The sequence below is a fragment of the Urocitellus parryii genome, chromosome 6 (assembly GCF_045843805.1).
Source record: "Urocitellus parryii isolate mUroPar1 chromosome 6, mUroPar1.hap1, whole genome shotgun sequence".
NCBI lineage: Eukaryota > Metazoa > Chordata > Mammalia > Rodentia > Sciuridae > Urocitellus > Urocitellus parryii.
Genome location: NC_135536.1, coordinates 107,613,926 through 107,638,960, shown reverse-complemented (window position 1 = coordinate 107,638,960; position 25,035 = coordinate 107,613,926). Strand labels below are relative to the sequence as shown.

The 25,035-nt window shown below is 42.8% G+C and overlaps 1 long non-coding RNA gene across 1 annotated transcript in view; it reads right to left on the bottom strand.

The window, feature by feature from the left end:
• The window catches only part of LOC113180062 (uncharacterized), a 48,738-nt gene that overhangs the window by 16,726 nt on the left and 6,977 nt on the right, over nt 1-25,035 (bottom strand). Inside the window, exon 2 of the long non-coding RNA XR_003300416.2 lies at nt 24,592-24,646. This is a non-coding gene — a long non-coding RNA (uncharacterized LOC113180062). The remainder of the gene's footprint in view (nt 1-24,591; nt 24,647-25,035) is intronic.

Here is a 25,035-nt window from a genome sequence, read left to right as displayed (position 1 = left end):
TTCCTAGGAGGCTCCTTGAAATCTTGTGCCTCCTTCTCAACTCTTATATCTGCCAACATTTCAAGACCCAGATTAAATTCCTCCTTCTGGGGAGAGTTCTGAGATTTCCCCATCAGAGTGGATTTCTCCTGCCCACTGGACCACCATTTGCACTTCTGAGTTAGTATGACCCACAGACTGTTTTTGTTTGTTGGCTGATGATGTGTGTGTGTTTGCCAACCAGTTTATAAGCTTCTGGGGATTGAAGGTTCTGCTATATTCATCTTATAGCCAGGACTGTTGCATATGATTGTTCAAGTTGGACACTACACAAGAGCACCCAGCTTAGGGAGTGCTCTTTAGCTAATGCAGCCTGAGCACCTCTCCCTGGCAAGGGTAGAATTGGTCCAAAGGAAGAGGTAGCTTTTTCTTTTTCCTACCAAGATACTGTTTACTTTCACATTTACTTTTTTTTCCCCTTCTGAAGTTTTGATAGTTGTAGTCTATGAAATGAACTAACAATAGACAGATGAACAGAAAACAAAATGTGTTATGCTCCTCGGCATGGGAGTCATATACACAGTACGTGGTTCTGAGAGGTACAAAATGGCCAAAACTTATATAGCATTCCGAGTTGCAGAAAGGAAATAGAAGCTATAAAGGGGGCTTAAATTCTTTTCTGTAGCTGGGCATGTTGGTGCATGCCTGTAATCCCAGCAACTTGGCAGGCAGATCACAAGTTCAAAGCTAGCCTCAGCAACTTAGCAAGACCCTGTCTCAAAATAAAAAATAAAAAAGGATGGGGATGTGGCTCAGTGGTTAAGCACCCCTGGGTTCAGCCCCTGGTATCACCCTCCTGAAAATTAAAAAAAAAAAAAAGAAAGAAAGAAAGAAAAAATCTTTTCTGTGATTCGTCAAGAACCTAGGGCTGAATAGAAGTCTCTTCCTCTCTTGGAGTCCACCTCAGACCCGTATGCAGTAACAAAACTACAGGGTAAAAAACATGTGGCTATGTGGGGAGAAGAGGAAGAAGGAGGGAACTTATATTTATAGTGTGCTATCCAAGCCCAACGCTGTGGTAGCACAGTGAGACGATGAACAAGGGAAATCTTTGTTCTGGAAGGAAAATAGAGGAAACTATAAATAATTAAAACAAGAACATTCTGAGTACATTATTAGAATTATTCCTCTTTTTCCTTTTAAAGAACTGGGGGAGGAGTGCGTGGACGTGGTTAAAAGAGAGATAGTTGAACTCCAACAGGTTGGGTCAGGGACAATTAATGAGAAGTGGGACCTTGAAGGTTGAGAAGTTAATTTGGGGCACATGGCTATGAACAAGGAACATTTTTGGCATAAGGAATAGCAAAAGCTATAGGGGGAGAGGGCAAGCTATGAAATACTGCAAAGAGGACCCACCAAGACAAAGGAGGTCTTATTATACAGCCCACAGATAAACCCCTGGTACCTGGTGGAACCTCTGGGCTAGTTGTAACTTCTAATCTATTTCTTCCTCATTCTGGAGAGAATAAAGGGAGGTGGGGGAAGATAATGGAGCCAACTGCTTCTGAGGCTATGGACCCCTTGGGGGAGCTGTTTGGAAAACCCACCCCTCTGAGACAGAGCCAAGAGGATCTTGACTTTCCAGCCTCCTGCCCTTCCCTTAATCTTCACCGACTCCTCAGATGTTTTCCAGGTCCTGTGTCTCTGGATGTCTTGGCTGGTCACTTACTTCTTGATAGCCTCTGCTCCTTTGGCTCTAACAACACCTAAAACTACCAGGCTCTTGGCATCCACTCCTTCCCTCCCTCCCTCCCTCCCTCTGTGTCATCTTCTGCTGCCTACCCCTTGAAAGCTGGTGGCTTCCTTTGACCTCATAGGCTTCCCTTGCTGGCCAAGGTATACTGTGTGGCCTCTTGGACACAAAAATTATCTTTAACACAAATGGTATCCTACTGTATGCATTGGCTGTGTGCATTGTTTGAAAGGATAGCACCGGAATTTCCTAGCATCCAAGGTAGAAGTATAGAGTCACCCTTGACTCTTCCTAATTCTCACATGTTCCAATTTAAGCTTCTACGTGGTTCTAGAATTGTCCTGTATTTCATCTACCTCTGCCCATTCATCACCTTTCACCTAGAATATTATAATCATTTTTAACTTGATCTTCCAACTTTCACATGGGCCTTTTTAAAAAAATTAATTCTTTGTACCATTAAACTTTTGTTGAGATAAAACATATAAAAATGAGATTTACCACATTAGTCACTTAAAAGTGTATAATGCAGTAATTGTAATATATTTACAATATTGTAGATTATCATCACTAATTCCTGAACAGTATGCCAGTATTTTTTAAAAATCAATTTAGTAGTTTGCAACCACTAAGTATTTTTTTAATGAAGTAGTTACAAAAGAGAATGAAAAGAGCATAAATAGAATAAATCACAGAGCAATGCAAAAGTTGAAAAGGATAACTGTTGTCTCATGAAACCTTGATTTCAGTTAGATGTTTATGTATAATGTGTGTTCATGGTATGGGTACTAGGTGATAAATTAATTTCTTATTGTGGATCATGATAAAAAGAGTGGGGTGGAAAAACCACCAGGTCTACACTGTTCAGCTAGTGTTATTATAAGTCATAAATCTGAGTGTGGGTCACTCCCCCAAATGATTGCCTGTCAATGGTCCCCTAGCATAAGTTACTAGGTGCTAGGGACATAGCAGCAAATAAAGCAGGCAAAATACCCTTCTTGGTTTATATTTTAGTTGGGGGAGATATAATAAAAAACAAAAATAAATAATAATAAATAATAAAATTATATAGTATGTGAAAAAATGATACATGCTCTGAAAGAAAAAAATGATAGGATTTAGGAGTGTGGAATGAGGGAAGAAGGAACTGAGGTTTTGAAGGGGATGATCAGGGCAGGTCTTACCAAGAAGTAACATTTTTGCAGAATTTAAAAGGAAGACAGGCAGGTGTGGTGGCATGCACCTGCAACCCAGCAGCTCCGGAGGCTGAGGCAGGAGGATCACAAATTCAAAGCCAGCCTCAGCACCGTAGAGGGGCCCCAAGCAACTTAGTGAGACCTGTCTCAAAATAAAAACCAAAAGGGCTGGGGATGTGGCTCGGTGGTTGAGAGCCCCTGGGTTTAATTCCCAGTACCAAAAGAAAAGAGAAAGGGAAAAGGAAGGGATGTCTGAGAAAGCAGCATTCAAGGCAGAGAGGGCGCAGGTCCCAGGTTGAGGTGCGTGGCTGTGTGAAGAAGGGGAGTGGTTTGAGCATGTGGTGTGGGGGTGGGGGGATGGGGAGGAGATGAGGAGAGCTGCCTGGAACCTGGCCATGTTGGGCTTTGGGTCATTGTAAAGACTCTGGCTTTTAGCATAAGGGAAATGGAAGTTATTGCCAATCTTGGAACACAGGGATCATGTGCTCTGGGATATCTTTTGAAATAGCCATCTATAGGATTCCAATTCCTTCAACTGAGGTCGCAGGTCTTTTATATTTTGTCCCTGCCTACAGCTTCAGACTCATTTCTTCTGTCATCAGAAATTCCAAACTCTTCTCTCTTTCTCCATGAACCATGATGCCTCCTACCTCTGCGGCTTTGCCTCCACGTTCCTTCTGCTGGAAGACCATCTCTGGTCTGGCTCATTTCTACTCATCCCTCAGCAATCAGCTAAGATGCTTCCTCCTATTAGGGCCCCTCCCCATGGCTGGGTGTCATGTGTCCCCTCGCCATCAATTCTTGGAACTTCCTCTGCATCCGGATTGGTGGTTTACTGTATCTGTTTCCTTTCACATCTCTGATTCCTGGGCTGTGCAAAATCTTAGCTTTTGCATCCTTTTATCCCATCACCTACCTACAACTGTTGCTGATGGGGCCTTAGGGAGGTCTAAAGTCAGTTCACAGTGCAACGCTCCCCAAGCTTTGCCCTGCCTGAGCTCCTTTCACTACCCACAACAGTGTTGGGGGTGGGGGTGGGGGTTCTCTGAGGCTCTCCTTGGTAAAATTAAATTAAATCCCTAAAGGAATTTAATAGATGAGACAAACCAGGCAGTGGGAGCCATGGAGGTGGGGAAGCTGCTCGGGAGGAGGCCACTTGCCTAAGGTTACACCATGCTCATTGAACTGGGAGTCCACATGCAGCCTCTGGCTCTGTGCTGAGATAAATGTACACTGATACTTCTCCAGGCCCAGCTGTATCTCTTCTTCATGGCAGATCTCCTTTCACCCAAGTGCTTCGTCAACATTATAACCAGAGGAGGGGGGCCAGGCTGGGCCTCCCTGTGGCCTACGGTGCAGATGAGGCTTTAGCATAACTTGGGAGCTAAGCCTGGGACCCCCTCAGACATGTGAGGGCATTGTGGCTGCCTTGCCAGAGCTTGGAGTTTAGGAAGGAAAAGAGGCAGCTTCCCCTCTTGGTCCTCCTGAACTACCAAGAGAAGATCTCACAGACATTCACAAAGACCAGCGGCTGTTAAAAATGAAATATGATTTCACACACCATTTCCTTTCTTTCCTCCCCTGTCTTCCTATAGAAAACCAAGAATCAAACTTTCTGTACACATTGCAAGGCAGATAAGTCCTCCAATAATCTTCTTCCCCAGGTCTGTTCCCTTATAAATATTCCAAGGCGAGGCTGCCAGCCGGTGATTTATTTACAAGGGATATCACTTCATGCAGCTGCGCTGGTGTCCAGGCAAATGGCTGACTGTGGCGCTCTCCAAACTCTGCCTCCTTATCTATTTTAAATGAGACTGGGGGTGATTCACTCCTCCAATTTCAATTCCAACAAGTTAAAATGATTTCTGCTTTAACAATCTGCAGAATTAAAAAAAAAAAAAACATAGAAATGATGAGCCCTGCTCTTCAGAGCCACTGCTATTCCTCACATCTGAGTGCTCCCACAGGAGAAGCACATGCACTCGGACATGCCATGACTGAGCCCCCCGCAGATCTTTCCCACCCACCCTGGGAAGCTGGCAAAAAAATAGTGGGGGAAAGCTCACTGTGCCCATCTAGCTAAAGGGCTGTTTCCTTCAAACCCTTTCCAGGCCTCCTCATTCCTTCCAGTAGTTCTAAACCTCTCAGGGGTCAAAGATTCCTTTGGGATTTTGCAGAATAGCATGCCTATGCCCATTGGTGAGGGAGGAACCATTTCCATCTATGATTTCAGGAGATGCCAGGGACAGTGGGTGGCAGGCATGGGCTGCAGGTGCTGGAGGGGTAGATAGGGAAGCAGTGTTGTGGGAGGTTGCTGAACCCTGTGGACAGGGTGGTTGTTGGGACTTCGGCCTTGGGTTGGCCATGATTACTAAAAGGAAGTAAGAGGGCCTTCCAGGCAGGAGAGATGCTTAAAGGTGAATACATTGAGAGGCAGATGGTTCATCTGGGGGGCGATAAAAAAGGGAATGGAGTTTAGGCTTATTGAACACTTACAATGTTCCAACCATTGTGGTAGGTATCAAAGAGAGGGACACAGAGCCTAATGGGCCAGGCAGCCTCATGGTGGGGTGCCACTAACCATGTCACAAGTCAGCAAGAGTTTCAGGGAGCTGCAGTGCCAGGAGAAAACTAGGGCCACAGAGAGGCTGTGACAGATGGGGATGAGTAGCCCCTGGAAGTCCCTATCACCATGGCAGACTAGATGGCAGGAGTGGGGCAGGCCAGTCCTTTTGACATGTCCTGGCTTGAATGGCTGGATGCCCCCCTTCAGTGAGGTGCTGGATCCTGGCTTATAGTGGGAGAGGTCTCAGTTGGGGTCTTGGATGGTCCTGAGGTCCCAACCGATCCCAGCTACTCAGCAAAGACATAAAGTGAGGTCCCATCTTGCCTTCTGGCCTGATGACTCTACCAACGAAAATAACTCCTGCTGGCAGCAGCTCTGTTTTCATTTTGTGGGTTGGGTATACCAGGAAGGGCAAGAGCAGTCAGTCAGTTAACAGGAGGACTCCTCCCTCTGACTCAGGCGGTACAAGGTGAGAGTAGGACACACACACACACACACACACACACACACACACACACATACACACTCCCCACATGTGTGTTCTGATAACTGAGGGACTTCCTTTTGCACTAAAGCCAGGCTGTTCCTCAGTAAGAGACCTGGCCCTGAGGATGCTCAGAACCACCAGGTCCAGAAGAACCTCTCAAGATAATTTTGCCCAATTCCTTCAGTGAATAGAGAAGAAATCCTAGGTGAGGAGAATGTGTCTTGGGCCAAGTCCCAAGTGGTGGTTAGTGGCAGAGTGGAACTGAATCTTGCCAGGTGGGGCTCTCCAATGTTCCTTAGGAAGCAAGAGTTCACTGTGGGGTGGGGGGCTGCAGCATTGGGGAGGCACAGCCGTCATGAGCGTTGTGCGATGATAACGAGGCCACCACTGTTTTCTTTTGTTATTGTTGTTACGGGAGCACTTTATCACTGAGCTATATCCTCAGACCTTTTTATTTTACTTTGAGACAGAGTCTCACTAAATTGCTCCGACCTCCCAAGTCACTGGAATTATAGGCATGCACCACTGCACCCGGCCGACCCCATCACTATTTTATAGACATTAAAACTATCAAAACTGCAGTAAGGCAGAAAATTAAGTTTACATAGCTAGTCAGTTAATCTCTCTGAGTTTAAGGTTTCTCATTAATAAAAAATGTGGGTAACTGTACCTTCCTCTTAAGGTTGTTGTAAGGATTAAATGAGATAATTCTTGCTATGTGTTTAACCCAGCACTTGGACTGTGGTCCAATAAATAATGTATACTAAATAAATACATTAGCTAACAAGGCATGCAATAAATGCTAGCTAATGTTATCTTTTTCATAATTGTCAAGTTCAGCTAATACATACCAACAATTGAATACAGGAAAATGATGATAGCTATGTCAGAGTGGTAGGATTATGAGTATTTTTTCCTTTGTTTTCTATACTGTTGATATATTTTGTTTATCCTTGTAACAGCTTAATGAGGTATAATTTACCTAATGTAAATTTCCCATTTTATAATACAATGCAATAATGTTTAATATATTTACAGAGCCATGCAACCATCATGTCAATTGATCATCCTAAAAATGTCCCTTGTGCACAGGTGTGATCACTCCTGTTTGCACTTCAGCCCTAAGCAACTGGTGATTTGCCTTCTGTCTCCATTGTTTTTCTGGACATTTCTTATAGATGGAATTACAGAATATATGGATTTGGGGGCTGACTTATTTCAGTTTATGATTTTTAGGAGTTCAAAAAGTATTTTGGCACAGCAATTTTAAAACAAAAGCCACTCCCTAGCTTGATGGCTCCTTACATTTCCATGCAATCTATCGATAGTAGCCAGGACTCTGGCAAGAGCCAGGGGGCCTGCTCATAAAGTCAGATGAAGCGTTTGAGGAAGGGACTATTTCCAGGGGGGCTGGAGCCAATGGTGCAGTGAGAATTCCCACCCACACGGGGCTAGGGAAGAATAGTGTTCCTGGAGCCTGGAGAGAGCCAGAGCCATGGAGGAGGGGCCACCTGGAGAGAGCACAGCTGGTAGAGGATAGAGAATGAAGCCTGACCACCCACACAGCCAGGCAGGGAGGGAGCGAATGGGTGCTGAGAACATCCAGCCTCACTCTCTGTCCTCCACCTGATCTTCTGCCCATTCACTGAAACTAACTGGAGGGGAGCAGCCTTGGAACCTGGAACCACAGAGACAGAGAAAGGCTGAAGATGTGGCTAGAGGGACCAGAAGGGATGAGCCAGCAAACCTGATTTCCAAATTTGTTGCCACCCCTTTTTGCCCTCCTCCATCCAGCACTGTGCACATAATCATATCACAGTGCTTGAACCCCTGTCTATATGTCAGGAACTTTGACGTCCTCTTGGGTTTGCTGGCCTCTAGAGCTGGGATGCTTTTCCTGTTTTCCTGTCTTCAGCCCTTGCTCAGACCTCTCTGGTGAGGGGCATTCTTACCTCTTTGCTTTCCCAGTGGGGGCTTCCTTCTTCTGCCAGAGCATTAGCATATTTTAGCATGTTAGTGCATATGCTGCAGATGTTGTTGGCATACCGGCATCTATACTATGATTAAGTTTTGGCATGCCTATTTCTGACCCGTGTTTCCCTAGAGGAAAAAATGATTGTTTTATCAATGGTGCTGGAATAGTGTCTGTCAGAGAAGTTAGCCTCCAGCACAAGAGTAGGACAGAGAAAGGCTGAAGAATATCTGTCAAATTGAGCAGTGTCCTCCAAGTCTCCTGCCCAATACCACCAACTTCATTACTGTCTACTGGAAAATGATGACTACAATAATTACAAGTTTGAGAAGTCCTCTATGAGGTAAGTAAAGTTCATTTTGGCTTCAGATGTTAGGCCTTTGCAGGCAGCCTAATGAAGGTGGGACTCGAAGGTATGAATGTCTCTTTCATATACTTACGCAGTGATTTCCTGACACTCCTAAGCAGCTTCTATTGTTTCATTTTCTCTATGGCTTCTGTCCCACATGAAGTCAGCCTTATTAACCTTTCTGCTCAACACTGAATGTGACTTTTTCATCTGTGGCAAAGGGGACAGTAACCACCCATTAGACAGTCCTGTTAGAGTACACATCAGACAAAGAGAGAAATGGACTTTTTTTTTTTTTTTTTGGAAACTACCCAGATAGCTGTTTTTTAAATTCCTGCAAAAAATCTTCAAAGAAACTAAAACAAAACAAAAGACAATCAAAAAACTCCCAAACAAACAAATTTCTAAAACTTAACAGTTTTTATACTCCCTACCAAAATAGATGCTCTGTGTACTCCCTGGAAACCAGTGGCATTTCCTGACTGGCCACTGCAGTGAGCATTCCTTCAGAGGCATGGCCTCTAAATATTGTCCCTGGCAGAGAGGCTCCAGGCTGAGCCCAGCCATCCTGCCCAATGGCCCAGAAGATGCTCAGGAGGCCCCAGAATTGGGAGGAATGCCACAGAGCAGGCTGGAGAAATTTTGGATGCTGGGCCATTGGGCAAAGTTAGTTGTCTGGAAATAGGGGAAAGGACAAAGTCGGGAGGGTGACTATGGTTATCTGGAAAAATACAGAATGAGTAGAATGCAAATTACCAGAGAAGGTCCCTTCCAGGATTAGTCTGTAGATGCAGAGAGAAGTACAGTGAGAAGATGACCCCTTGAGAAGACCTATGTTTAAGTCCTGGCTCTGCCTGGGGGCTTGGGGATTCATAGGAATATATTTTTTTAAAAAATAATATTCTGTTGGCTTCTTCCCAGGGAGACTGCATATTGTCATGCCAAGGGCATGGTTTTGAAATGGGTTCGAATGGGAGTCCTTGTCATTTACTAGAAGTGTCAGACTTTTTTTTTTTTTTTTTTTTTTTAGTGTAGAATCTTCAGTGGGATGCATAGCCACCAAGCTGAGAGTACATTTTCCAGCCTGTGTCATAGCCAGAGACGACCATATGACTAAGTATGGCTGGAGCAAGAGTGAGTTTGAAAATCCTCATTTGCTCAGATAGTGAAGGAGGTGTCCTGTCCTTCCCACTGTAGCATTTTCCTACTGTCTAGAAAGCATACTTGGTAGAGAAATCATCTTGAACCATATAAGTGCCCCAAGTGACTATCAAAGCAAAAACATTTCATCTCTGAAGCAATGCAGTTTCAATCCTGGCCTCAAAGGAATTCCATAGAAAAAACCCAAGGCTCATATGCTCATAGAAAAGAGACAGAACATAGGGAAGAAGTATTTGCAAATCACAAATCTGACAAAGGATTTGAATCTAGAATATTCAAAGAACTCTTACAACTCCAGAAGATAAAACAATTCAATTCAATTAAAACTTGGGCAAAAGATTTGAATAGGCATTTTACTAAAAAAATACCCAAATGACTAAGCACCTGAAAAGATAATTGAAATCAATATGGAAATGAACATTAAAATCACAATGAGATACCATTTCATGTCTACTATAATGACTATAAAGATAGTAAATACTGGGCTGTGGCTGTAGCTCAGTGGTAGAGCACCTGCCTCACACGTATAAGGCACTGGGTTTGATCCTCAGCACCACATAAAAATAAATAAAGATATTGTAACCAACTAAACTAAAACAATATTAAAAATAAATAAAGATATTGTGACCAACTACAACTAAAACAATATTTTAAAAAAACAGTAAATGCTGGCAAGAATGTGAAGAAATTGAAGTCCTCAAATATTATTGCTGCTGGGTAAACTACTTTGGAAAATGGCTTAGCAATTTTTAAAAAAAGTTAAATATAAATTTGCTGTATGATTCACAATTCTCCTGTCCAGAAAAGGCAAATTTTGGAGACAAAATGTAGACTAGTAGTTGTCTGGGCCTTCAGATGGGGATGGGAACTAACTGTTCATGGGTACAAAGGATATAACTGGAATGACATAAAAGTTATAAAACTGGATTCTAGTAATGGTTATGTATCTTGGTAACTGACATAAACTTTATTTATGACAGAACAGGCATTGTTCTTCAGTGGGAAAAAAGATGGGCTAGTTTAAAAACCATGCTAGGTCAATTGGGTATCTGAATGGGAAAAAAATTAACTAAATCCCTCACACCATATGCAATTTAATTCCATGTGGATTACATACTAAACAATGAAAGGTAAATCTACATATCAGATCAAATTGTATAAAATAACACACACAAATAAATGCATATAAAAACTGGTGAAATTCTGAGTAAGGTCTGTAGTCTAGTTAACAATATATACTAATGTCAATTTCCAGGTTTTGATATTATACTTAAATGAGCTATCATCATTAGGAAAAGCTGTGGGAAGGATTAACAGAATACTATGTACTATTTTTTTGCAATTTCCTGTGTGTCTATAATTATTTCAAAACTAAAAGTTAAAAAAAATAAAGTAAGGCCTGGGGCTGTAGCTCAGTGGTGGAACATTTGCCTAGCATGTGTGAGGCACTGGGTTCGATCCTCAGCACCACATAAAAATAAACAAATCAAATAAAAGCATACTGTCCATCTACAACTACAAAAAAAAAAAGAAAAAAGAAAAACTATAAAATATTCAGAAGACAACAGGGTATGTTTATTACTCAAGGCAGAAAAGACTGTCTTAGCTTGGACACAGATGTAGGAATCATAAAGGGAAAGAGCAACAGATATTACACTAGAGTTAGGAACTTCTTCACCAATGACACCATAAATAGAATGAAAATTCAAGAGAAGACATAAGCCACATTATAATCCCCACTTAGTATCTAGAATGCAAAAATAACTGAATCATCAAGAAAAAAGAAAAAATCGTAGGCTGTGGATGTGGCTAATGCGCTGGCCTGGCATTCGCAGGGCGCTGGGTTCGATCCTCAGCACCACATAAAAAAATAAAAATAAAAGATGTTGTGTCCACCGAAAACTAAAAAATAAATATTAAAAAATTCTCTCTCTCTCTCTCTATTAAAAAAAAAAAGAAAAAGAAAAAGAAAAAATCCATATAAAAACAGGCTGAGGCAGGAGGATCGCAAGTTCAAAGCTAGACTCCGCCATTTATGGAGGTCCTAATCGACTTAGCGAGACACTGTCTCAAAATAAATAAAAAGGGCTGGGGATGTGGCTCAGCCATTAAGTGCCCCTGGGTTCGATTCCTGGTAACCGCCTAAAAATAGTTTAATAGATACATGGTATATACTTACATAATGGGACCCAGGGCACATAAAACAAACAAACCACAGCTCTACAAAAACTCAATGAATGGATCTCACAAACTTAAGTTTGAATGAAAGAAACCAGAGGCTAACGACCCCTAGAGGATGACTCCATTCCTAGAACAGGCAAAACTAAACCACATTATTTAGGGATGCATATGCAACAGGTAAAACAAAGGAAAGCAAGAGAATGATTACTTCAAAAGATAAGAGAGGTTACCATTGAGAGGCTGGGTAAGATTCACTTTTGGTCAGAGAGGAGTAGACAAAGGGCCTCTGGAGAACTGGCAAATATTCTCAACCTAGGCCCCCATCATGGTTTTGTCACTGCCCGCTTGATAATTATTTGTTGGTTTGTAGATATGGCAGAGGACTTGTCTGTATCTCCTAATGAAAGAGAAAAAAGAATAGAGCACGCATCTCTTCATCTTTCTCTCATCATAGCATTCACCATCAGACTAGAGTCGTTTATTGAACCATCCATTGAGCCTATGACAATGCAGGCAGAAGCCACAATTAACTATGTCCTTGTGGCTTTGCTGATGAGTGTTTAGTGGCTGCTCAAAGAGTGAACAATCACCTCATACTACTTAGGGTTAACCCTGTGCTTCTGAACTGGCATCTGGCTTTACAGCCTAATTTAACTTTTGTCTAGGAATGACAGAGCAGAACCAAACTAGTTCCCCTCCCCTGTAGGCAGCGACTGATTAAAAAGAAAAGAATGGAGCAGAGACCCAGACCACCTAGTCAATTTTGTTAGGCCTCATTTCAATATGTTATGTTAGACAACTCTGTGGTGGGAAATTACAGCTCAGCTGGATGACAGCCTCATGATTAAGTGACTCCAACATTTAGAACTTTCAACATACTGATCCTCAGTGCATGGTCTTTGGCAAGATCTTCCAGGAAGATGTACCCACATGGAGCCAGCTCTTGTCTAGGGAGGTTCCTGTAGAGACTTTAAACACTGACAACAACTCCAGGTTTGTTTACAGTCTATGGCTTCCTGCTTATGCCCAACGTCAGGCTGCAGAGCCCCACTGTCTAGAGATGATAGCCCCTTGTCTCTCCCACATGGGTCCTGGAGGACAAGAGATGAGAGGGAGAGATGTCAGAGGGCAAGACAGTCCCTCACTGCACAGGCAAGTGGAATCAGCTGGCGCAGGAGAAACCTGGATTTCTACCCTCCTGCCTCCACAGGCTAGGAATGTGGTCTCTAAGCCCCGGTCAAGTTAACCCAGCCATGGTAGAGCCATGACAAAAGATCCAAGGAAGTTGGGATTCACACATGGAAGAGTCCATGTTGAGGCTCTGGAATAGTAGCTTGTGTTCATTCATTCATTCAACAAGCATGTGTTGTATGCCTGCCTGAGAGGTGCTGTGCCAGGGACAGTGTCCAGCAGGGCAATGTCATGGCATTTCTTTTCAGACAACTGTTATGGGGGTGTTCAAGACGGAGCAGAAAATGTGGAATTGATGAGGAGTCTCAGTATATGGCTTTTACAGGATCGATTCCTCTGGAGAATGGGAAGAGGTAGTTTTGGGACTGAGAAAAGGAAACACCAATCACATTGTCAAATTTCTCATGGCAAGGATGAGAAGAAGCTGGTGAATGCAAATGCTTATGACAAATTTTTTGGATGATTGAACTATAAAGGGAGATACAGATGTTTGGGGGAAGACCCCAAATGTTTGAGGCAATGGCAGGAAGAGCAATTGTCCTTTTTAGAGAGCTGTGCTTGGTACTGCTTGGTACAGCGTGTCCGGCTAGACACACCTCAATACGCTCCTCTGCATGGCTTCCCAGTGTTTGTGGAGCACCCCCAGGCCCAGACTCCGTGCTGGGACAGTGGGATCCAGACTGAGTCACTCAGGGCTCTTAAACAATGTGCCCCAGGCTGTGATGCGGCCACATGAAACCTGTGCCCTTTTCCTCAGTTTATCTGGGCATGTTTTTCCCATGTAATCACTCCTGCTAAGAAATACAAAATGTTGAGTGTAGTAAGAGCAGCATGCCTGTCAACCTGCAAATGCTGTCACTGAGAGGTAGCAGGCAGGTGTGGGGCGTCATAAGAATCAGATGTATTTCTGATCAATTATTAAACTTCTTGAATGTAAACTTTGAAGTCCCACTATGTGTGATTCCTTTTAAATAGTATATTAAAGTGTTCGTGTGAAATGTGGCATTTTTGACTGTACATTTACTTTATCAAAGAATTGTATGCATTCTAAAACCCTTATTTGTTTAGCCATGGATTTGAAAGTTTTAAGAAGTCTAAAAATATCTCACCTATGAGTAGGAGCTTAGAGACATCAAGAAAGAGCTGATAGCCTATAAGACAGATTTAGAACTATAATAAAGAAGATAGACAAGGAATTTGACCAAAGAGAAATATTACTAGAATTGAGAAGATTGAAATACTATAGAACAACAACAACAAAAAAAAAAAAAAAGAAAGGAAGGAAGAAAAATAAAAGGAAAGGAAAAAAAGGGTAGGAGCAGGAGTGAGTGTGTGGAGGAGTAATATTATTTGCAAATACTTAGCAAGCTGTAAGTAATATGGAAATATGGAAAACTTTAATGCAGGGTATTCATTTTACCATGGTGAGCTTTGCACTAGGGTGTATATAGAGAAGGCTCTGCTGAAGACTTTGGTCTTTGGTCATAGAAAATTTGAAAGCTAGCCAGGAATGATAGTTCCTATAATTCCAGCTACTTGGGAGGTTGAAGTAGGAGGATGGCAAGTTCTAGGCCAGTCGGGACAACTTAGCAAACCTGTCTCAAAATAAAAAAGCAGAAGGGGCAGGGATGTAGCTGAGTTGTAGAGTGCTCCTGGGTTCACTCTCCAGTACTGAAATACTTTGTTTTTTTTTTTTTTTTTTTTCAAAACACTATTAGATGATGGGGAAAGCATGTGATGTCACCAACATTGATTTACACGTGCTCTCTGTCCCAGCTAAAATGGGAGAGTGGAAACCAAATTACCCACCCCTTGCAAAAATGAAAAAACTGAATTAAGTATGTGAAATTTGATAACCGATAATGAAGATTGGTGATCCCTGTCTGCAAAACAAATGAAGTGAGCCTACCGTCACCCCAGCTTCCTGCATGGAGAGAGATTCCAGGCTGTGACAGGGAGCCAGGGTGGAGCTTGGTGGGCTCCCTGAGTGAAGGAGATGGAACTGGGAGGTAAAGGAGCATGAGATGGCTAGATTGTACAGGGAGGACCACTACGGAGGAGAGAGCTGCGCAGAGAGAAAATTCCAGAAGTCCAAAGTCCGAAGAATAGTTTACTGAGTACAATACAGCATGTTCATATGAAGAAGCTATCCAAGGCCAGAAAAAGAACCATCCTGAAGAAGTAGAAGGAACAATCCCTAGAAGCCTCACAATATAAAAACGTCTGGCCCCTGATAAAACGTTCTCAGGCATGCAAAGAAGTGAAAAAAATAGGAACTACAATGAGGAGATAAGTCAATTAATCAAAACTGACCCAGAACTGGCAGGAATGTCAAAATTCACAGAGGACATCAGTCACTGTAAACACATCCCATGTGTTCAAGAGGTCAAAGTGTGTGTGTCTGTGGGGCGGGGAATCGAACATGGTACAAGTCAGTATGAAAATATTAAAAAGTTTGATTACAATCAAACTTCTAGAGATAAAAAATGACACTGTGTGAGATTGGATTATTGGAAGATATCGCAGAAGAAAGATGAGTGAATTCAAAGATGTAGCAAAAGAAACTGCACAGAGAGAACAAAGACTGGAAAAAAATTAACACAGCATCAATGAGCTGTGAGACAGTTTTAAGTAGCTTAATGAAGTTATAAGAGGGCTCACTGAAGGAGAAGGGAGAATGCTGGGGAACAGGAAGGAGCGATTGAAGAAATAGTGGCCAAATGTCCCAAATCTGATGAACACTATAAACCCACACATCCAAGAAAACCAACAAAATCCCCAAGCAGGAGAAGCATAAAGCTATGCTACGGCATGCCACATCCACACTGCTCCAAAGAGAGGTTAAGAGAAGCTCTTAACAGCAGCCAGGGAAAGAAGATGAGTTATGTGCAACATAGGAATGGCAACAGCCATTCTATTTTATTTTACTCTATTTCACTGTTCGGAAACAAATGCAAGGAATGAGTGGAGTAATATCGTCAAAGCAAGTTCTCCAGACAGATGGAAGAGGACATCTGATGGAACATGGATCCAAACAAAGGAATAAACAGCACTGGAAATGTTAACTGCTTGGGCTAAATAATTTGATTTTTAAATGATTTAAATCCCTTTATTGATTACAGCCATACCACCCTGAAAGTGCCCAATCTCATCTAAACCCCTTTAAAAGACGTTTGACTGTTTGGGGCAAAAATAATAACAATGTCATGTGGAGTTGATAAAATGTGAAGAAGCAAGATGTCAGAGCATGTTGGAACAGTGGGAAGGCGGGGAGTGGAGAACTGGAGCCTTCTGCGGTGAAGTTCTACGCTCTGTGCAGTGGTAACGCATCCCCTGAAGGCAGACAGTGAGAGGGTGGAGCTGTGCACCAGGTGATTCCTCCTGTTGGGAATGTTATTGGGCAACAGGTGGGAATGGGAAGACATAGGTCAGGCGCATCTGGGATCAGAGTTGCTGCTGAGGCACCTGGGCAGGAGGGGCCACCATCTGACAAGGTCAGGCAGCCCTGCAGGGGAAGAGGAGGTAGGAAGAGGCCAGGTCAGCCTGAAGCAAGGCACAGTTCCTAGGACTCAGAACTGAGCTTCAGAGCAGCCATGGGTCCTTTTCGCTGTTCCCTTTCACAGTCTCAACCTTTAGCATTCACCTACATCTATATTCTAGGACATAAGAAAATAAGCTTCCACATGCCAGAGGGTGCCATATTCTGTTTGATATTTTGGAGGCCAAACACTATAATATCACATAGAGTAAAGGTGCTCAGGTTGATGAGTTGTTCTGAAAGACTGAGGGCTATAGAGAATGAGCTTGTGAAAGGCAGGCATGAGTTAAGGACCAGGTTTTGGTTTTCACTGAAAAGGCCAGATTTCATGAAATAAAATTAATCAAGAGCAAGTATCTAAATAGTAACAGTGAAATAGCACCAAGCATCTGTAACTACCTCGTAGCATGCCAGGTTTCCTCACCTATAACAAAGCACCTAGCTGGGAGACAGAGGAAGAAACCTATATCTCCATTCCACTGATGAAAAATCATCATATAGAAACTGGATTGCCTGAGGATACGATCAATAATCAGAATCAGCTCGAACATTCAGGTGTCTTGACTCGTGATTCAGACTGCTAACCATTTTAACATTGGTGGGTCTTTAAAGCTTTTTAGTAAAGTATAATATCTAGAAAATTGAATAAAAAACATTTAAAAATTGAACACATCTGTAAGACTAGTGACCAGATTAAGAACAGAGAATTCCCAGCCCAGAAGTCCTCTCCTGCCTCTTAAGTAATCACTATCCCAATCTAAGAGCATAGAATACTTTTGCTTGTTTTGTACTTTCTAGAAATAGAAATATATATATATTGCTTCTGGTTGTTAAGCATTATTTTTTCAAGGTTCATCTATACTATTGCATATTCAGATATATTATTCATTATTTGTCTTATAGTTCTAGAGGCTGGAAATTCCAAGATTGAGAGGCCACATCTGCTGAGGGCCTACATGATGTGTCACAATGACACAAGGGCAGGAGAGCATGTACAAGAAAGAGAGAGCATGGGAGCCAAACTTATCTTTCTGTCAGGAGCACGTTCTTGAGATCACTAAACCACTCTTGAGAGAAAAACAACAATCCATTCATATGAACAGAACTGCATGAATGGCCTAGTCACCTCTTAAAAGTCTTACCTCTTAGTGCTGTAAAAACTTTAGTGCTGTAAAAACCTCTTTAAAACTTGAGTTTTGAAGAGGACTCCCAAACCATAGTAGGTGCTATTACAGAGTACTGTTATGAACACTTTTTTAGGTATCTTAGTAGATACTAATTTAGAAATTTAAATTTTAAATGAATTCCTCAAAGTTGAAAAATCAATTGACTATAAAATTCCGCATTTGTTTACATCCAGGCATCTGTCTTATTTGTACCTGAATAACCATCTCCTCCTCTCACCTAGATCGTGAAGGAGAGGCTCATGAACTTGACTTGTACTTCTATGGTGCTGGCCCTTGGGGCTGAGGACAAAGCCCTGTAATGAATGTGAACGCTTGCTTATTCAAATGTACAAAGAGTTGTATAGACATAGTTCTGCCTCTGGCAAGATATTGACTCAGATGCACATGGGAAGGATGCCAAATGTCTCAAGAGAAAGAAAAGCTAGTCTGAGTTTGGTGTAAAAACTTGAGAGCAGAGATTGTGGCTCACAAATCATTGTATCCTTTGCCATAGCCAACACAGTACCTTACATATAGTTGATACTCAATAAATATTTGCCAAGTGAATGGAATCATGGTAGGATGGTTGTGAATTGCTGATATCACATCTAGCTCAAACACAGATGCTTTTTAATTTTTTTTTTTTTTTTGTACTGGGGATTGAACTCAGGGGCACTCAACCACAGAGCCACTTCCCCAGCCCTGCTTTGTATTTTATTTAGAGACAGAATCTCACGGAGTTGCTTGGCACCTCACTTTTGCTGAGGCTAACTTTGAACTTGTGAGCCTCCTGCCTCAGCCTCCAGAGCTATGGGGATTACAGGCAGGCGTCACCGCACCCAGCTTGGTCTACACTTTTCTTATAAGGTTTGTATGCTTTTGGTTTTATGTAGTGAGTTGGGAAGTTTTTCTTTTTTAATTTTTGTAGGACATATTGTGATATTCTTTCTTTAATTTCAAATTTTAGTAATTTGAATCTTTGCTGTTTTCCTTGGTCAATCTGGTTAAAAATTTGTCAGTTTTTATTGACCTTTTAAAATACAGGTTGTCTTTTCCCCCCCTACATTTTTTAATTGGTGCATTTTTTTTAATATTTATTTTTTAGTTGTAGTTAGACATAATATCTTTATTTTACTTATGTATTTTTATGTGGTGCTGAGGATTGAACCCAGGGCCTTGCACATACTAGGCGAGCTCTCTACTACTGAGCCCCAGCCCCAGCCCCTTGGTACATTATTTTGAGAGAGATTGTCTTTTAACCATAGCTAAACTGAGTTTATTCTTACTAAACACATGAGGATATATATATTTCTTTTTTTCCATTCTTCTCTCTAAGCTTCTATTTGCATTTCATTCCATAAAGTATGTAGCTGCACGTTTGAAGTGCCATTGGCCTCCAAAGGAGTAAGACATATTGTATGAAGACTGTATGCACTGGCCATCTTGGGTAGAGTGATGGGGTGGAGGTTGGGGTTAGGCTAGATAGAACAGTGAGATAAGACCGAGGCCATTAAATAAGACTGTGTAGTCAGTCTGTCCATGCCACAGCCTTCTAGTCACCCAGGCTCCTGGACACATAAATAGTATATTCAGAAGTTAGGCTGTATAACCCTAGGATACATACTAAGTCTGAAATATGTATAAGAGAATCTGGAGACATAGGTGAGAGGTCCGTTATTTTAGACTGTATGTGGGGGGAGTAAATATTTAAATAAATAAAATATCAATATTTATTCCACCAATAGCTTCTCTTTGCTCTTATTTTGCATCTACTCCCTCTTTCTCTTTGGCAAAATCTCCCACGTTTTGACAGAGCCCCATCATTGCTAGAAGGCTTCTTGGCCCCACAATTCTTTGACATGCATAAGACTTAGGTTGACTCACAGGAAAATTATTGAAACCTGTGCTTTCTATGGAAGTCAGTAAGGTGGGTGTGGCAGAGGAGAGAGTTACCAAGGACATCATCACATCAGTCCAAAGATCCAAGCTAGGGACCTCCCCTTTCTTGGGGGGTCTGATAGACAAGGGTCTTTTACTGCTGCGAATGGGTTTCCTTTCATTAGTAGCAAGCCTTTTCACCTCCACCCTGGGAGTGTAGCCGGGCTGTCTGCTCTTTCCAGCTGCTTTGCACATTTTAGAATGGCATTTGACACTGATGCAGAGGGATTGCTCCACCATGGCTCACACATACCTGGGACCAGGGCCTGCGGGATCCATCATAGGGGAAGAGAGGAATCTAAGTGTCCTGAGTAATGTGAGCTGCCTTGGGGAGTAAAGTTGAGAGAGAGCTGTTTTCATCCTGACCTCTGGAGCTGCCAGTTCACATTCTCACTGGGCAGCAGCAGATTAACAGCTGCAGGGGTTCTCTCCACCCAGATGCCTGAGACCTGCCAGCCACCTTCTGCCAGGAAAGCCTTTAGAAAAGTAGGTGTTTTCAGCACTCCCGGATGGTCTGAGTTTATATAATAAACTGCTTCTTAATTTAAATTCCCCAGGGTTCTAATTCTTCTCTATATTTCCTACGCTGTTTGTAATAGTAGTTTCCATGGGTGTCCCTAAAAGTGTGTTAGAGGCTGAGGATGTAGCTCAGTGATAGATCACTTGCCTGGCATATGTGAGGCCCTGGGGTTGAACACTGGCAGCTCAAACAGAATAAAATGAAGCAGGGTGCAGTGTGCATGCCTGTAATCCCAGCTACTTGGAAGGATAAGGCAGGAGAATTTCAAGTTCACAGGCAGTTTCAGCAATTCAGTGAGACCCTGTCTAAAGATAAAAAATGAAAAGGGCTGGGAGTGTAGCTCAGATGTAGAGTGTACCTGGGTTCCATCCCCAGTACTGCTTGGAAAAAAAAAAAAAAAAGCATGTTAGGAGTTTAAGACAACATTTGCCATGAGGATGCAGAATTGAGACTAATGCTCACTTCTATCTGCCTTTGAAATCCAGACTGACATATAAAACACACACGCTGTGTCTTCACTTCTTTCTGGAACTGATTCTCTAGTTGTTGCTTTTCTGCCTGCAGCTAATGTGTACTCACCTGAGGCATCGGCCCACCTCCACCTGCACAGCCAGCAGGACATGCAGATGGCTGCCTTGTAGATAAGAGGCTTTAGTACTGTCAACATGTGGGCCTCTAAGGGCATTAGAAGGTGTGGTATGGGTCAGTGGGGAAGAGAAAGCCTAGAATCAGCTAGACCTGGGTTCAAGTTCCAGCCCTGCGAATTATTAATTTTATTAATTGTATTACCTTTAGCAAGACTGAACTCCAGACTTTCTAAGTCCCTCCCTGCTCAGGAAGATGAAATGACATCACAATGTGTGGAGTGCTGGCTGGAGGAGGAACCCCTCAATGTAGGGTCTCCACCTGCCAGGATATCTTACCCACCTTGCAGAGAAGAGTGGAAGCTGAGCATTCATTCATTTACTCCACAAATTCTTGCTGAGCACCTGCTAGGCATACCTGCACTGTTCTAGATGTGAGGTGGCATTGAGCAAGGCCCACAATGTTCCCCTTCTCCTGGAGCTCATATACCACCATCTGTGCTTCTTATCATAGGGATTATTTCCAAGGACACAAAGGACCTTGAAATCCCAAACAAGCAAATTAATTTGGATCTGCACTTCTGACATAGATACTTGGTTAGGCTTTATTTCATAGACACCACTTTATTGTAACTGCTGTCTGACATCTAGGAAAGAATTAAGTCATGACTTAGGTCTAAATCTCATTCCATGTTTGCTTTCCAAGAGAAATAGTGGCTTTAAGTTACTCCAAATATGAAGTTTGTAAGGGTCCCACTGACAGAAGGGACATGTGATATGGAATATGTATCATCTGCAGTGGCCACCTAGGGCATTAAGAAGCACACTGCCCAGGGCTCTCGTGGAACCATACTGAGTAGAGAGGTAGTACTGGGCTCCAAGGTTGGGTGGAGCACAGGTGATGCAGTGTGAACCAGGTGCTGGGCATCCAAAGGGACTCTGCTATATATTGGTCCAGTGACATTAGTAGGCTGGCCCCACCTCTCTCCACCTCAGTAGCCTCAACTCATAAAGTGACTCTCATTAATTCCATTGACTATGGGGTTTTAATAAGGACCAAATAAACTAATAAGGGGGTTCCTTGGAATGAACACACCTACGCACAAATTTAACACTTAGCAACATCATTTAAGACCATCCTGTGGTGTCTATCCTGATGCACTGGTATCCTTTTCATGCTCATTTTTACCTGAGCCATTCATTTCCTTGATAGCAAAAAAAATGGCATCTACTACCAAAGAAAGTGGCACCTACAGCCATGTCTCTGGAGCAGAATTTAGTCCATTGCATTTGTGACTATGAAAACAAGGAGAGGAGAGGGAGACAAAGGAAGGGTGTGGGGGAGGGGAAGAAGGCAGACATGCAGATTTCGTCCTGTGCTAGAGACAAACCATCGACTTTCTCTCTCAGGAATGAGGCAAGGCCAGCTGGGGCAGAAGTCAGTCCTGCCTGCCCAGGACAAGTCCTGGCATTCACACTCAGCCAGGTGAGTGGCCTGTTGACTTTGTCCTTCATTGTGTAAGGCAGCCGACAGGGTTGGCTCTCCTTAGACACACAGGACAGGACATCAAACCAGAGCCCTAGGGGACTCAATGCCAGCCTGGATGTGGGGTGGGGTAGGGACCCTGGAGTCCAGAACTGAACAAAGGTCACCTCAGAGTCTGGGGTAAGGGATGGGATAAGTCTTCCAGGGCTCCTGGTGCTCTAAAGGGAGGACTGAGCCTACAGAACGTTTTACAGTCAAGGCTGCTCATGCCAGAGGCTGGCTCATCTTTTGCACTGAGTATGAGTCTGGAGCCTCCAGCTCCTCCCTTTCTATTGCTTCTGTGGAGGCCCTCAGAGTGAGGATCAGCAATTGATCTGGGGACACCAGAGGAAGACTGCTGAGCAGTAAGGGAGGCAATCACCCAGAAAGGCAGCAAATGTCACGGCTGGGTAAAAATCAAAAAGCAGGGAACTAACACTCACCGAATGACATCTCATCAGGTACCTTATACTGTGGCTGAGCAGCCTAAGATGCCCTGGGTTGCGCTGGCTCTGCTCTCACCTCCTGGAAGCCTGCTAACCTCTCTGGCCCTGGTTTCCTCATCTCACAGCTGAGGATGGTCAGCTGGGACTTTTGGTTGCAGACATTGGAAATAGATTGTTTCATTTATAAGAAAAGGAAATTAGGGGCTGGATCTAGGCACTACCCAGAATGAGAGGGGCTGCTGCAAAAAGAGGGGACTCAGAAATTTCAGGCCCCAGAGTTCTTCCAGGAATCCTGGAGCCCAGAACCAAACCAAGGTCATCTCAGAACCTGCAGCAAGGACTGGGATAAGTCAGATCCTGTTAGGAACTCAAATTCTGGGGACAGTCCAACTGCCTTTTAGGGTCACTCAGCCACACGTTGGCTGGGTGAGGATATGATATCGTTCCACTTAGGACTAGGTATAGCAAGATGGAGTTCTCTAGAACAGAGCTGGGGTGCAGTACCAGAAGGGGTGAACGGCTGCTGGAAGCCAAAAATATCACAGAAATCCACCAGCGGGGACAATATTTCCCTCTGATACCATTGGTTGTTGCAAACAACAAACGAGATGGAACAGTGGAGTTAGCACAGAGGCCTACCTGTCCTGAGGAAGCAGCATGCCTAGCCACTGTTCCACTCACCTTAACCTCTGGGCTGCGGGTCCCACAGCAGCACCCCCTCCATGAGGGCTGCGTTCCAAGACCCCCCATGGATGCCTGGAAACTGTGTATGGTTTCAAACCCTATATATACTATTTTTTCCCTATACATACATCTCTACAATAAAGGTTTAATTTATAAATCAGGCATAATAAGAGACCAATGATAAAAACAGTACAATAGAACAATTATAACAAAATATACAATAAAATCACTATCCTTGCACTTTGGGGCCATTATGAAGTAAAATAAGCGTTACTTCATTTCGAGCTCCGTGATATGGCAACAGTAGATCTGATAAGTGAGACTGCTGCTAAGAGACGAACGGGTGGACCAACAGGTGGGTGGTGCATACAGCATGGATATCTGGGGCAAAGGGATGATTCACATCCAGGGTGGGATGGAGTGGGAAGGTTGGAGATTTCACCATGCTATGCAGAAGAACATGTGATTTAAAACTTATATTGCCTATTTCTGAGATTTTCTTTTTCTTTTTTTTTTTTTTTTGGATACTTGTTGACTAAGTATGGGTAACTGAAACCACAGAAAGCAAAATTGTGGATAAGGAGAGACTACTATCTATTTTTCCACACAGAAAACTAGGACTAGAATTGCCCAAGATTACCTAGATGCAAGCCATATTCTGACCCTGGACCTGTCTCCAGAGCCAACCACCTAAATTATGGACCCTTATATAAAATACAGGTAAAATACCCCTTGTTCAAAAGGCAGGAAGAAATACTGGTAACTAAAATGTAAAGTTTTTTTTTTTCCTTTTGCCAGTGTCTTTTTCTCAATTGTCTTAGTGTTTTAAATTTTCTACTTAATGTTATTCCAAGTACAGAAAAGTCAGAATTTTAGATGATGAGTATTAGTTTTACTCTCCTTTATATTACGCAATGCCAATTAAAAAAATTTGTTTATTGATTTATTTATTTTTGATACTGGAGGCTAAACCCAGGGGCACTTTACACTGAGGTACATCCCCAATCCTTTTTTTTTATTTTGGGAAAGGGTCTCACTAAGTTGTTGAGGTTGACCTCCAATTTGGAATCCTCCTGCCTCAGCCTCAAAAGACTGGGATTACAGGCATGTGCCACTCTGCCTAGCACAATACCAGTCTGTGCAAATAAGAGCACTTAATTTGAATTTGGAATTTCTGCCTCATTTTCAGCATAACTGGTTGGCCAAGTCAGGGAAGTAATAAGAAAAGCTGTGGCAGTGTTCCTTCCATGTTCCTGGGTGTCCATGTTTAAAGCAATAGAGCAATTATAACATTTGATTTGACTGGAAAGTGGGGTTTCTTGGGGTTTTCAGCATCATAGATTTAATATGCTTACCTTTCATCTGCTCTGAATCTTGCTGAATGATCATTCATCATGCGTCTTCACCTTTCTGCAGGAAGGAAAGAGAGAAGCCAAATGTGGAGAACAGCCATCTAATGATTGTATGCCTTTGAGTGTAGCCAATTGTGTAGCCTACCATCTACGTGACTTTGTGTGAGCCCCGCACTGGTTTCCGCCCCTGTTTCTATGAAACTGCAGTCCCTGCAGGCTTTCATGAGAATTAAAATCCCAAGGGACATGTTGGCAAGGCAGGTCCCCAAAATAGAGTGATTGCTGGAAATGTCAAAAGCAGGCTTCCAAGCAGCTGAAAAGAGATGTGCCTCATTTTAGGCAAACAGAATTCACAGAAACAATAACCTTTGTCTTCACTGGTTCAGATTTTTACTTTAAAGAAAGAGCCATTGTATTCAAGAACAGGAAATAGGATTTGGCCCACAA